Source organism: Bombina bombina, chromosome 4 (genome assembly GCF_027579735.1).
Source record: "Bombina bombina isolate aBomBom1 chromosome 4, aBomBom1.pri, whole genome shotgun sequence".
Taxonomy (NCBI): domain Eukaryota; kingdom Metazoa; phylum Chordata; class Amphibia; order Anura; family Bombinatoridae; genus Bombina; species Bombina bombina.
This window is the reverse complement of record NC_069502.1, coordinates 851089641-851102597: the sequence shown is the minus strand read 5'-3', so window position 1 is coordinate 851102597 and position 12957 is coordinate 851089641.

Sequence of the window (12957 nt, the reverse complement as noted above, 5' to 3'; positions counted from 1 at the left end):
TTTTAAAGACCAAGAAGGGGTCTAAATCTGGTTTGTCCCCTGGTACTTTTATTTGCTCTGAGCCTTCTAACTCTCAGGACTCTGTCCATGAGATGCCATTTCTGCAGTCACAGTCCCCTTTTTAACCCTATGACACAGGCAGTGACCCGCGGCATACCTTTATCTCCAGCTGAAGGTAATTTTTTTTTGTCGGAAGACTTCACTTCACAGTTTCAGTCTGCGGTATCTGCTGCATTAAACGCTTTGCCTAGCTCTGGAAAACGTAAGAAAAAAGTTAAGCAGAGTTCCACTGACTTGGGGGTTAACACCTCTCTTCAGTCTGAGTTGGCTAGTTTGTCTCACCTTTATGAGGATGATCTAACCTCGGTTGCATCTGAGGGTGAGCTTTCAGAGTCAGAGGTATCTGAAATGAAATCCCCTACTCCTGAGGAACCAAATTTTAGGTTTAAGGTTAAACACCTCCGCTTTCTTTTGAAGGAGGTATTGGCTACTCTAGAGGTTCTGGAAGTTGTGCTTCCTGACGAGTATATTATCCCCAAAATTAGATAGGGTTTATGAGGAGAAGGTTCCTGAAACCTTCCCGGGAACCGTACAAATGGCAAAAATTATCTCTAGAGAGTGGGAAAAGATTGGAACTCCTTTTTTCCCTCCTTCTACCTTTTTAAGAAGCTGTTTCCGGTCCCTGAATCACATTTAGAGTGATGGAACTCTGTCCCTAAGGTGGACGGGGCCAGTTCTACTCTCGCCAAGCGTATTTATTATTTATTTATAAAGCGCCAACAGATTCACAGCACTGTCCATGGGTAACAAAGATAAAAGGACAGTACAATATGAGACATCAGAGAAAATTTAACAAACAAATACAGGGGGAATTGGGAGCCCTGTTCCCATGGGAACGTACAATCTAGATGGGTAGGAGGGTGAGAAACAGGAGGTGGAGACTGCAAAGGTGAGAATGATGTTATTGTGGAGTTAGATGAGGGCAACTATTAGGCAAGTGGAATTCATTATTTACTGATTTGGGGATAGGCTTTCCTGGGAGCGTTTAAAGGAGGAGAGGTTGGGGGAAAGTCTGACAGCTCGAGGAAGTGCGTTTCAGAGGGTTGGTGCAGCACCAGAGAAGTCCTGTAGTCTAGCATGGGAGGAGGTGATGGTAGAAGATGTAAGGAGTAGATCGTTGTTGGATCGGGCTGGAGTATATTTGTTTATGAGTGAGGACAGGTGGGGGGGCTGCATTGGTGAAGGCTTTGTAGGTCAGAGTAAGAATTTTGAATTTAATTCTGCTGTGAATAGGGAGCCAGTGAAGGGACTCAGAGGGGTGCATCAGATACAGAGCGTCGGGAGAGGTGGATTAGCCTAGCAGAGGCATTTAGGATGGATTGAAGGGGGGAAGAGAGTAAGGCCAGTTAGTAGGTTATTACAGTAGTCATGTCAGGAAATTACTAGGGAATGGATTAGCTGTTTAGTAGTAAGACAAATTTTGGAGATATTGCATAGGTGGTTGCGACAGGATGAAGAGAGCAATTGGATGTGGTGTATGAAGGACAGGATTGGAGTCATATGTAACTCCTAAGCAGTGAACTTGGGGTGATGGGGAGATGGTGGTGTCGTCAACAGTGATAGTAAAGTTAGAAACTGGAGTAGAATTAGATGGGGGGATTAGAAGAAGCTCAGTCTTGGAAATGTTGATTTTTTTAGGTGGTGAGAGGCCATCCAGGAAGAAATGCCAGATAAGAAAAGCGTACTACTATCCCTCTGGAGGATAGCTCCTCTTTCCGAGATCCCATGGAAAGAAAGTTGGAAGGCTATCTCAGAAAGATGTTTCAACATATGGGACTCTTGTTTCAGCCAGCGGCCGCTGTGGTAGCAGTCGCAGGTGCTGCTACCTACTCGTGTGATTTGTTAACAGAACTAATTGAAGTCGTATTTCCCATGGTGGATATACCGGACAGGATTTAGGCTCTCAAGATAGCCAACTCCTTTATTTGTGATGCTAATATGCAAATTGTCCGTCTGAATGCTAAGGCTTAAGGTTTTGCAGTGTTGTCACGTAGAGCTCTTTGGGTAAAATCTTGGTCAGCAGATATGGTTTCTATGACCAGACTCCTTTCCTTATCATTCAAGGGGAAGATTTTGTTTGGGCCAGGCCTGGACTCCATCATCTCCACTGTTATAGGAGGGAAGAGTGCTTTCCTTCCCCAGGACAAGAAGACAAGAACTAAGGGTCGCTCATCCTATAATTTTTGTTCTTTCACTCAAACAAAACTCAGAGGACTCAGTCCTCCTCCAAACCTGAACTGCCCAAGAGTATTTGGAACCCCAATCAGTCTTGGAACAAATCCAAACAGGCCAAGAAAACTACAGATAACAAATCTGCATGAAGGGCCGGCCCCCGATCTGTGTCCATATCGAGTAGGAGCAGACTGTCTTTTTTTCCCTAGAGGATTGGGTTCAAAACATTCAGGATCCCTGGGTATAAGACGTAGTCCCCCAGGGTTACAAGATAGGGTTCAAATCTCATCTCCCAAGGGGCAGAATTCTTCTCTCAAGATTGTCTACAAGACCAGAGAAGAGATCAGCCTTTTTAAACTGTGTTCGAGATCTCCTCTCCTTGGGAGTAATTGTCCAGGTGCCCTCATCATAAAGGGGTCAGGGGTTTTATTCCAACCTCTTTGTAGTTACCAGAAAGGAAAGAACCTATTGCCCTATTCTAGACTTAAAATGTCTCAACAAATTTCTCATGGTCCCCTTATTCAAAATGGAGACTATTAGGTCCATTCTTCCTGTAATAAGTATAATTTGGATTACAATTTCTTGTTGAACTTACTATCTAAACCAGTTTCTTGGGACAAGTGAACTGGAGATGGATATCTCTGAACAGAGTTTCAAAGGATAAAACCTGTTTCTCAAGAGTGGTATCTCAGTGCAAATATGTACTAGAATGGAATACAACAAGATGGTATCTCCTTATCACAGTCATCTCAGAGCTAAAGGCTTATGGAGTCCTTGGGTGGGTAACTTCATATCATTCCTGGAATTTCAAAGGATCATAAACAGCATTGTCCAACATCAAAGGAGGTTAACAGCTTATGCCCTGGAGTCCTGTCAAATGTCATTTCTTGGACAACGATGACACCTACAGGTAGCTGGCTACTTTTGCTGGGATTTATCAACTGGACATTTAAGCATTTATCAACTGGACATCTAAACATCTGATTGGTTAAGACAATGTTCAAGGTGGGGCTATATTGCTTTAAATATGCTGTGGAAAGAACAGACAGATAGGAAGGACACATAACACTAACAGGTAATAGACAGACTTCAGCAATCTTCGCATGCACCCACCCACAGGCTTTAGTCTATAGTGTAGATAGACTAGAAGAATAGAGCCTTGTATGTTAGAAGCTTCTCTCACCACTCATGTATTGATTTGTCATTTAATAAATGTATCCTTTTTATAGGACTGGTGTAAGTATCATTCTTTAAATAAGGTAAATGTGTTATAAGGAAAAGCCTGACACTGATTTTAGTCACTGACCCAATATTAGAAAAGGGGCTTTTTCACACTTCCATTAATCTAGGAAGGGCAGTTCATAACCACTATCGACTTTAAAGAATCCATACCTTCATGTTCCGATCCACAAGGATCATTTTCAATTTATGAGGTTCGCATTCCTGGACCAACATTTCCAGTTCATAGCCTTGCCATTTGGCTTAGCTACTGCTCCCAGAATTTTCACAAAGGTTTTGGGAGCTCTCCTAGCTGTGGCCAGGTATCAAGGTATAGCCGTAGCTCCGTACCAGGATGATATCTTGGTTCAAGCTCCATCTTTTCCTTTAGCAAGATATCAGACAAATTCTCTTCTGTGTCTTCTCCGAACTCACGGATGGAAGATAAATCTATAAAAGAGTTCCCTGTTTACCAGTACCAGGCTTGTTTTTCATGGAACTATCATAGATTCAGTATCCATGAAAATCTTTCTGACAGATCAGAGACGCTCCAAGCTGGTGGCAGCATGCCTTTCCCTTCAGACCACGCTAAATCCTTCGGTGGCTCAGTGCATGTAGGTAATTGGTCTCATGGTGTCCTCCATGGACATTATTTCTTTTGCTCGATTCCATCTCAGACCTCTACAACTATGCATGTTGAGACAGTGAAACGGAGATCACACAAACCTGTCTCAACAGATTGTTCTGGACAATCTGACGAGAGACTCTCTCTCTTGGTGGAAATAAGGCGTACTTACCTGTATCAATGTCATTCACAAAAGAGTAAACAAGTCTCTGGTGCTCAGAATAAACAATACTGCCATACAAAATCAATGTAAATGTCACTGCTGTATAAATGCCAAATGCATGTTGGAGTCCACAGAGAGCAAACAACAATCAAAGTGGATGTTATCTGTAGCATTCCGTGAAATTGGCTATCGTCTATGAGGTGCAGATCACACACTTACCCCTCTCCAACTGTAATAGCCAACACTCACTGGACCTCTGGGATTGCAACAGATGCCATGTCAGGGATCCAGGCGTTGTATGTGAACCACAGCTCCGGTGTGGGATTATTCACTTGATGAGCCTTGGTCCTGTGCGACTGATTCCAATACTGGTCTCTTTCCTCGAGCGTGGTGTGTGACGTCACTGGTCACAATGGGGGTGTGTGAATATTGCACCAATCCGCTCCCACGGCTTGATCTCTCAACCATGCGGTACTGGCATGCGGTAAAACAGTGCAAGCAGGAAGCTTGTCACACCAGATGAGGTTAGTAAGACCCTGGCGAAAAAGGACTCCTTGTAGTCCGGTATCCAATAGTAGACAAAGATGAAGGTAGGGTCTCTTAGCAGGTTAAAAATCAGGAAAACTTTGAGTGCAATTGGATAAAATTCCAGTACCACCAGCACAGAAAACACAGGAGACAGCAGGCCTTACTAGTTTCGGCAGTATGCCGTAATCATAGACTTGCTGGATACTTGGAAATAGGCGTATTTAAAAGTATACCTTTACACAGCCATTGGTCAAAAGGGAGTCAAAACACACTCCCACTTTAACCCCCAACTTAACAAAAGCTAAAGGGACATATTCATGTACAGAGGAGTCTAAAAGGACATATTTACAAAGAATAATATTTACTTAACATAGGCATAGAGAACCCTTAGCATAGACCACTTATTCAATCACCCAGCATATTGTACCATAATATTACCATGTGCAAGAAATATTTTACGTTTAAACCAAATTAATTCAACTTCAGTTGGATTAAGTTACATAACATTGTTTATTACCTACAGCGCATTCTTTACTAACAGACATGAACTTCCTATACTATAGACCTGTCTGTAGTGAGCCTAGTGGGTTTACAATAGAGATCATGTATACTTAGTGGTTAAAAGTAAATATAAGTACAATGCGTAAATGTAAGTACAGTACAATAATTGCAACACAGGGGAATAGCACTTAATGCACGGGAAGCATATCCATATTTAGAAAAACATTTGAATAAATAAACTTATGCTTTACAGCAGTGTATTGACTCAAGAGTGTACATAACTTATCAACAACAATGGTAAACCAAACCAGGTACACACTTACCCCTCTCCAACTGTAATAGCCAACACTCACTGGAACGCTGGGATTGCAACAGATGCCATGTCAGGGATCCAGGCGTTGTATGTGAACCACAGCTCCGGTGTGGGATTATTCACTTGATGAGCCTTGGTCCTGTGCGGCTGATTCCAATGCTGGTCTCTTTCCTCGAGCATGGCGTGTGACGTCACTGGTCACAATTGGGGTATGTGAATATTGCTCCAATCCGCTCCCACGGCTTGATCTCTCAACCATGCAGTACTGGCATGCGGTAAAACAGTGCAGGCAGAAAGCTTGTCACACCAGGTGAGGTTAGTGAGACCCTGGCGAAAAAAGACTCCTTGTAGTCCGGTATCCAATAGTAGACTAAGATGAAGGTAGGGTCTCTTATCAGGTTAAAAATCAGGAAAACTTTGAGTACAATTGGATAAAATTCCAGTACCACCAGCACAAAAAACACAGGAGACAGCTGGCCTTACTAGTTTCGGCAGTATGCCGTAATCAAAGACCTGCTGGATACTTGGAAATAAGCGTATTTAAAAGTACACCTTTACACAGCCAAAAGTTCAAAAGGGAGTCAAAACACACTCCCACTTTAACCCCCAACTTAACAAAAACTAAAATTAAAGGGACATATTCATGTACAGAGGAGTCTAAAAGGACATATTTACAAAGTGTAATATTTACTTAACATAGGCATAGAGAACCCTTATCATAGACCACTTATTCAATCACCCAGCATATTGTACCATAATATCATTACCGTGTACAAGAAATATTTTGCGTTTAAACCAAATTAATTCAGTTGGATTAAGTTACATAACATTGTTTAGTACCTGCAGCGCATTCTTTACTAACAGACATGGACTTCCTATACTATAGACCTGTCTGTAGTGAGCCTAGTGGGTTTACAATAGAGATCATGTATACTTAGTGGTTAAAAGTAAATATAAGAACAATGCGTAAATGTAAGTACAATAATTGCAACCCCCGGGGAATAGCACTTAATGCACAGGAAGCATATCCATATTTAGAAAAACATTTGAATACATAAACTTATGCTTTACAGCAGTGTATTGACTCAAGAGTGAACATAACTTATCAACAACAATGGTAAACCAAACCAGGTACACACTTACCCCTCTCCAACAGCAGTGTATTGACTCATAGGCCTCTAGTTATTAAGCTCCGTAATTTTCTTGCATTTGCCGGCCCAATACGCTCGCCTAAGCTCGCCTCACATCGCTGCCGCGGACCTGAATACGTTCGCAAAAGTTATCAAAAATGCTGTCAAAAAGCCGCGCACCAAGTACGGGACGATTGAACAGCGGACTGTGATAGTTATCACTCATCCGATCTCGTTGCTCTTGGGTTTTTTTCAGCTTTATTGATAAGCTGTCACTAAGCACCCACACTATACTATACTGTTCTACCCCCTATACCGGAGACCCCGCAACTAAATAAAGTTATTAACCCCTAAACTGCCGCTCCTAGATCACGCCGCAACTATAATAAATGTATTAACCCCTAAACCGCTGCTCCCGGTCCCCTCCGCCACCTACATAATACCTATTAACCCCTATCCTGCCCCCCTATACCGCCGCCACCTATAATAGTTATTAACCCCTATCCTGCGGATCCCGGACCCCGCCGCAACTAAATAAATTGTTTAACCCCTAAACCGCCGCTCCCAGACCCCGCCGCCACCTATATTAAACTTATTAACCCCTAATCTGTCCCCCCTACACCGTCACCACCTATAATAAATTTATTAACCCCTATCCTGCCCCCCCTATACCGCCGCCATCTATATTAAACTAATTAACCCCTATCCTGCCCCCCCTATACCGCCGCAACCTATAATAAAATTATTAACCCTGTTACGGTACCAACAGTGTACCAAGGGTTAATACCAGATGAACAATGTCCTGCATAGGGAATCAGCAATTCACAACCCAGCCAGTTTCCCTGCAAACATGAGACCAAGCTCCACATTTCAGGTTTAAAAAAGAATAACTACTTTATTTGAAGGCAGCACACAGATTTATACACCCTGGCTTCAGGTTACAGAGGGCATTGGTTTAACAGTAAAGCAAACATATGAACAATGCATCAAACCTCTAACAATTGTCTATTCACAGGTAAAACAGATTAACATATTAAGTTAATTAACTAGGGAAGAACGTTTACTCAGACAATCTGATGTTGGGCAGTCTAGTTAACATAATCACACAAGGACACAATCAGTTTACCTAGACAGACTCCTGAGACACAATCAGATCTGAAACATACATAGAATACATCTTATTACAGAATATAGGAACAGTTCTTATTAGCTATAAAGTCTTTTATGCCCACTTGGCTTATAGAGTCACAATTGCTCCCAAAAGGTGCACTCACACCCTGTACCCATCCTGTATTTATGGATACAGGGTGACATAGACATAAGACAGAGTTATGAAAGTACATGGGGTGTCCAGCATATAAAATTCCATATTTTCATGCAGTCTCTGGGTATCCTTAAGCCCATGTACCTCCAGCCCAAAGAATGTTCCATAACAGGCCCTCCAATGTACAGTGGCGAGATTGGTTTCGTCACATCTCTCCCCTTTTCCAAACAGACTAACAGGGTATCTGACCTCCTGCCGGTCAGTGCCCTGGTTAGTCCAGCAACCCACCCATAAAACACAATTAGTAGTACAGCCCACCCACAATAAATGGTTACTACACCTGAGTACGGGGAAAACTTGTCCATGTCCAGGTGCCTCACCACAGCTGTGTGGGGGACTGGTACGCTGAATTGGTGGGTTGCGAGGTGGGCAGAGACCAGCTGTACTCTGCCCGGGTGCCAGCACTACCATGGAAGTAGCCTGGTGGGAGCCTGGTTGCTGGAGGGGGAGACCGACTGTCTCCCCTTTGGATACATAGCTGTGCTGCTGGAGGGGGAGACCAATCGTCTCCCCTTTGGCTAAACAGCCGTGTTGCTGGGGGACAGGACCATCAAACTCCTCTCCCTCTGGTTTGTCATGCTCGGCTGTCCAGGGTATGTACTGTGCCATATACCACCAGAGCGCCTGGTAGGCATGTCAGTTTGCTGGGACAATCCATCTGTATTCCCGTTATGAGAGAGAATTCCTGTCCATACAAACAAGGGTTCAAATTCCTCAGTGCCCAGACCAGGGCCAAACAGTCCTTCAAAATCACATCAGCTTCTTTACGAGTTTTCTGTACCTGCTCTTTATAGGTATCCACAATCCCTTCATACTGACATAGGGTGCCCTTGAGTTGCAGCACCTCACTATGAGCCAGCGTCAGCTTCTCCTCCAGTGTCACTAAGTTTTTCTTTAATGTTTCATGTTCCACTCTCAAGCTGGTGTTTTCTGCAGTCTGTCGGTGCAGCTTGTCTAGCAGAGATTCCTGTTCTAAACGTGCTTTTTCCTCTGCGCTCCTCTTCTCCTTCATCAGCGCATTGTAACGGGACCTCCACATATCAATAGCGGATAGAGATTTACTGAGCTCAGCGTCCTGGGGCTTAGCAGCAGGTGGGTCAGTCTCTGCTGCACGGATCTGGGCACGGGTAGTCACAGAGTTAACATCAGCGGGACCCATAGGAGCGTAGGCAGAAACAAGGGGGGCCAAGTCATTTCCAAGAAGAACATCAGCAGGTAAGTCCTTCTTGACCCCCACATTCACAGGTCTAGCGCCCACTCCCCAATCCAAATGTACCCTGGCAACAGGTAGGCTGAACACATCGCCCCCTGCTACCCTCACAGCCACAGTGTCTCCAGTGTACTGTTTCTCAGACACCAAGTTCTTTTGAAGCAAGGTCATGGTAGCACCAGTATCCCGTAGACCACTGACCTTCTTCCCATTCACTTTAACCAGTTGCCGGTTATTCCGGTGGGCAGCTTGCACAAGGTCTGCCTCATGTAGGATGCTCCAGCATTCTTGCGCCTCTACGTAGCGGGCCGCAGGCTGAGGATTACGTGGGATTCCGCCGGCGGGTCTTCTCCAGGACTGCGCTCGGTTCGCTGCGTTTAGGGGACACTCTGGTCTTTTGTGCCCTAGTTGCTTACATCTAAAGCACCGAATAGGTTGTGAGTAGCACCGCAGGGCTCTCTGAGGGTAGTTTGTGGCCGGAGGCCGTGTGGTATAGTGGTGCGCCGGGGTTTGGTAACTGGCAGCTGCTGGGGTGACTGGGGGTCTGTACTCCACTCTAGCAGGGGGCTTAGTGGTAGCAGTGTCCAGTTTGCGGGCATCCGTATACTCATCTGCCAAGCGAGCCGCTTCCTGCAGGGTGGAGGGTTTACGGTCCCGAACCCACTCTCGAACTCCTGCGGGTAATTTGTCGAAGCAATGTTCCAACAGGAATAGCTGCAGCACCTCTTCCCCAGATATGGCTTGGCACCCCGCTATCCAGTGAGCTGCTGTGCGGTGCACCTTACATGCCCACTCAAGGTAGGAATCTCCAGCTAATTTAACAGTGTCTCTGAACCGCCTCCTGTATGCCTCCGGTGTAACCGCATACCTGGAGAGCAGAGCCTCTTTTACAGTATTATAATCCCTGACTTCCTCATCTGGAATGGCCCGAAAAGCCTCTCTGGCCCGGCCGGATAATTTTCCAGATAATATCGTGACCCAGTCCTCTGCGGGTACCTTGTGTAGTGCACATTGCCTCTCAAAATCCGCAAGGTACCCATCAATCTCTCCTTCTGTTTCCAGGAAGTTTTTAAAAGCTGCAAAATGTACTTTTCTCTTTTCCATCTTAGTCAGTATTGTAATAATCCCCCTCTTCCTGAGGTTACTGGCTTGTGTAGTTGCTCTTCTGGGCGATAAGGTTCATTCCGTCGCTGCCACCAATGTTACGGTACCAACAGTGTACCAAGGGTTAATACCAGATGAACAATGTCCTGCATAGGGAATCAGCAATTCACAACCCAGCCAGTTTCCCTGCAAACATGAGACCAAGCTCCACATTTCAGGTTTAAAAAAGAATAACTACTTTATTTGAAGGCAGCACACAGATTTATACACCCTGGCTTCAGGTTACAGAGGGCATTGGTTTAACAGTAAAGCAAACATATGAACAATGCATCAAACCTCTAACAATTGTCTATTCACAGGTAAAACAGATTAACATATTAAGTTAATTAACTAGGGAAGAACGTTTACTCAGACAATCTGATGTTGGGCAGTCTAGTTAACATAATCACACAAGGACACAATCAGTTTACCTAGACAGACTCCTGAGACACAATCAGATCTGAAACATACATAGAATACATCTTATTACAGAATATAGGAACAGTTCTTATTAGCTATAAAGTCTTTTATGCCCACTTGGCTTATAGAGTCACAATTGCTCCCAAAAGGTGCACTCACACCCTGTACCCATCCTGTATTTATGGATACAGGGTGACATAGACATAAGACAGAGTTATGAAAGTACATGGGGTGTCCAGCATATAAAATTCCATATTTCTCCAACATAGGTGTGTCCGGTCCACGGCGTCATCCTTACTTGTGGGATATTCTCTTCCCCAACAGGAAATGGCAAAGAGCCCAGCAAAGCTGGTCACATGATCCCTCCTAGGCTCCGCCTACCCCAGTCATTCTCTTTGCCGTTGTACAGGCAACATCTCCACGGAGATGGCTTAGAGTTTTTTTTATCTGGGTATTTTGATATAATAATATCGGCAGGCACTGTTTTAGACACCTTATTCTTTAGGGGCTTTCCCAAAGCATAGGCAGAGTCTCATTTTCGCGCCGGTGTTGCGCACTTGTTTTTGAGAGGCATGGCATGCAGTCGCATGTGAGAGGAGCTCTGATACTTATAAAAGACTTCTGAAGGCGTCATTTGGTATCGTATTCCCCTTTGGGTTTGGTTGGGTCTCAGCAAAGCAGATACCAGGGACTGTAAAGGGGTTTAAAGCTTAAAACGGCTCCGGTTCCGTTATTTTAAGGGTTAAAGCTTCCAAAATTGGTGTGCAATATTTTCAAAGCTTTAAGTCGCTGTGGTGAAAATTTGGTGAATTTTGAACAATTCCTTCATGTTTTTTCGCAATTGCAGTAATAAAGTGTGTTCAGTTTAAAATTTAAAGTGATCACTCCGTTGGTGGCTGTCCCTGGACAATCTGTCTCAAGGGATGATGTTCCACAGACCAGAGTGGGTCATTGTCACGACCGACGCCAGTCTGATAGGCTGGGGCGCGGTCTGGGGATCCCTGAAAGCTCAGGGTCTTTGGTCTCGGGAAGAATCTCTTCTACCGATAAATATTCTGGAACTGAGAGCGATATTCAATGCTCTCCAGGCCTGGCCCCAGCTTGCGAGGACCAGGTTCATACGGTTTCAATCAGACAACATGACGACTGTTGCGTACATCAACCATCAGGGGGGAACAAGGAGTTCCCTAGCGATGGAAGAAGTAACCAAAATTATTCTTTGGGCGGAGTCTCACTCCTGCCACCTGTCTGCTATCCACATCCCAGGAGTGGAAAATTGGGAAGCGGATTTTCTGAGTCGGCAGACATTGCATCCGGGGGAGTGGGAACTCCATCCGGAAATCTTTGCCCAAGTCACTCACCTGTGGGGCATTCCAGACATGGATCTGATGGCCTCTCGTCAGAACTTCAAAGTTCCTTGCTACGGGGCCAGATCCAGGGATCCCAAGGCGGCTCTAGTGGATGCACTAGTAGCACCTTGGACCTTCAAACTAGCTTATGTGTTCCCGCCATTTCCTCTCATCCCCAGGCTGATAGCCAGGATCAAGCAGGAGAGGGCGTCGGTGATCTTGATAGCTCCTGCGTGGCCACGCAGGACTTGGTATGCAGATCTGGTGAATATGTCATCGGCTCCACCTTGGAAGCTACCTTTGAGACGAGACCTTCTTGTTCAGGGTCCGTTCGAACATCCGAATCTGGTTTCACTCCAGCTGACTGCTTGGAGATTGAACGCTTGATTTTATCGAAGCGAGGATTCTCAGATTCTGTTATCGATACTCTTGTTCAGGCCAGAAAGCCTGTGACTAGAAAGATTTACCACAAAATTTGGAAAAAATATATCTGTTGGTGTGAATCTAAAGGATTCCCTTGGGACAAGGTTAAGATTCCTAGGATTCTATCCTTCCTTCAAGAAGGATTGGAAAAAGGATTATCTGCAAGTTCCCTGAAGGGACAGATTTCTGCCTTGTCGGTATTACTTCACAAAAAGCTGGCAGCTGTGCCAGATGTTCAAGCCTTTGTTCAGGCTCTGGTTAGAATCAAGCCTGTTTACAAACCTTTGACTCCTCCTTGGAGTCTCAATTTAGTTCTTTCAGTTCTTCAGGGGGTTCCATTTGAACCCTTACATTCCGTTGATATTAAGTTATTATCTT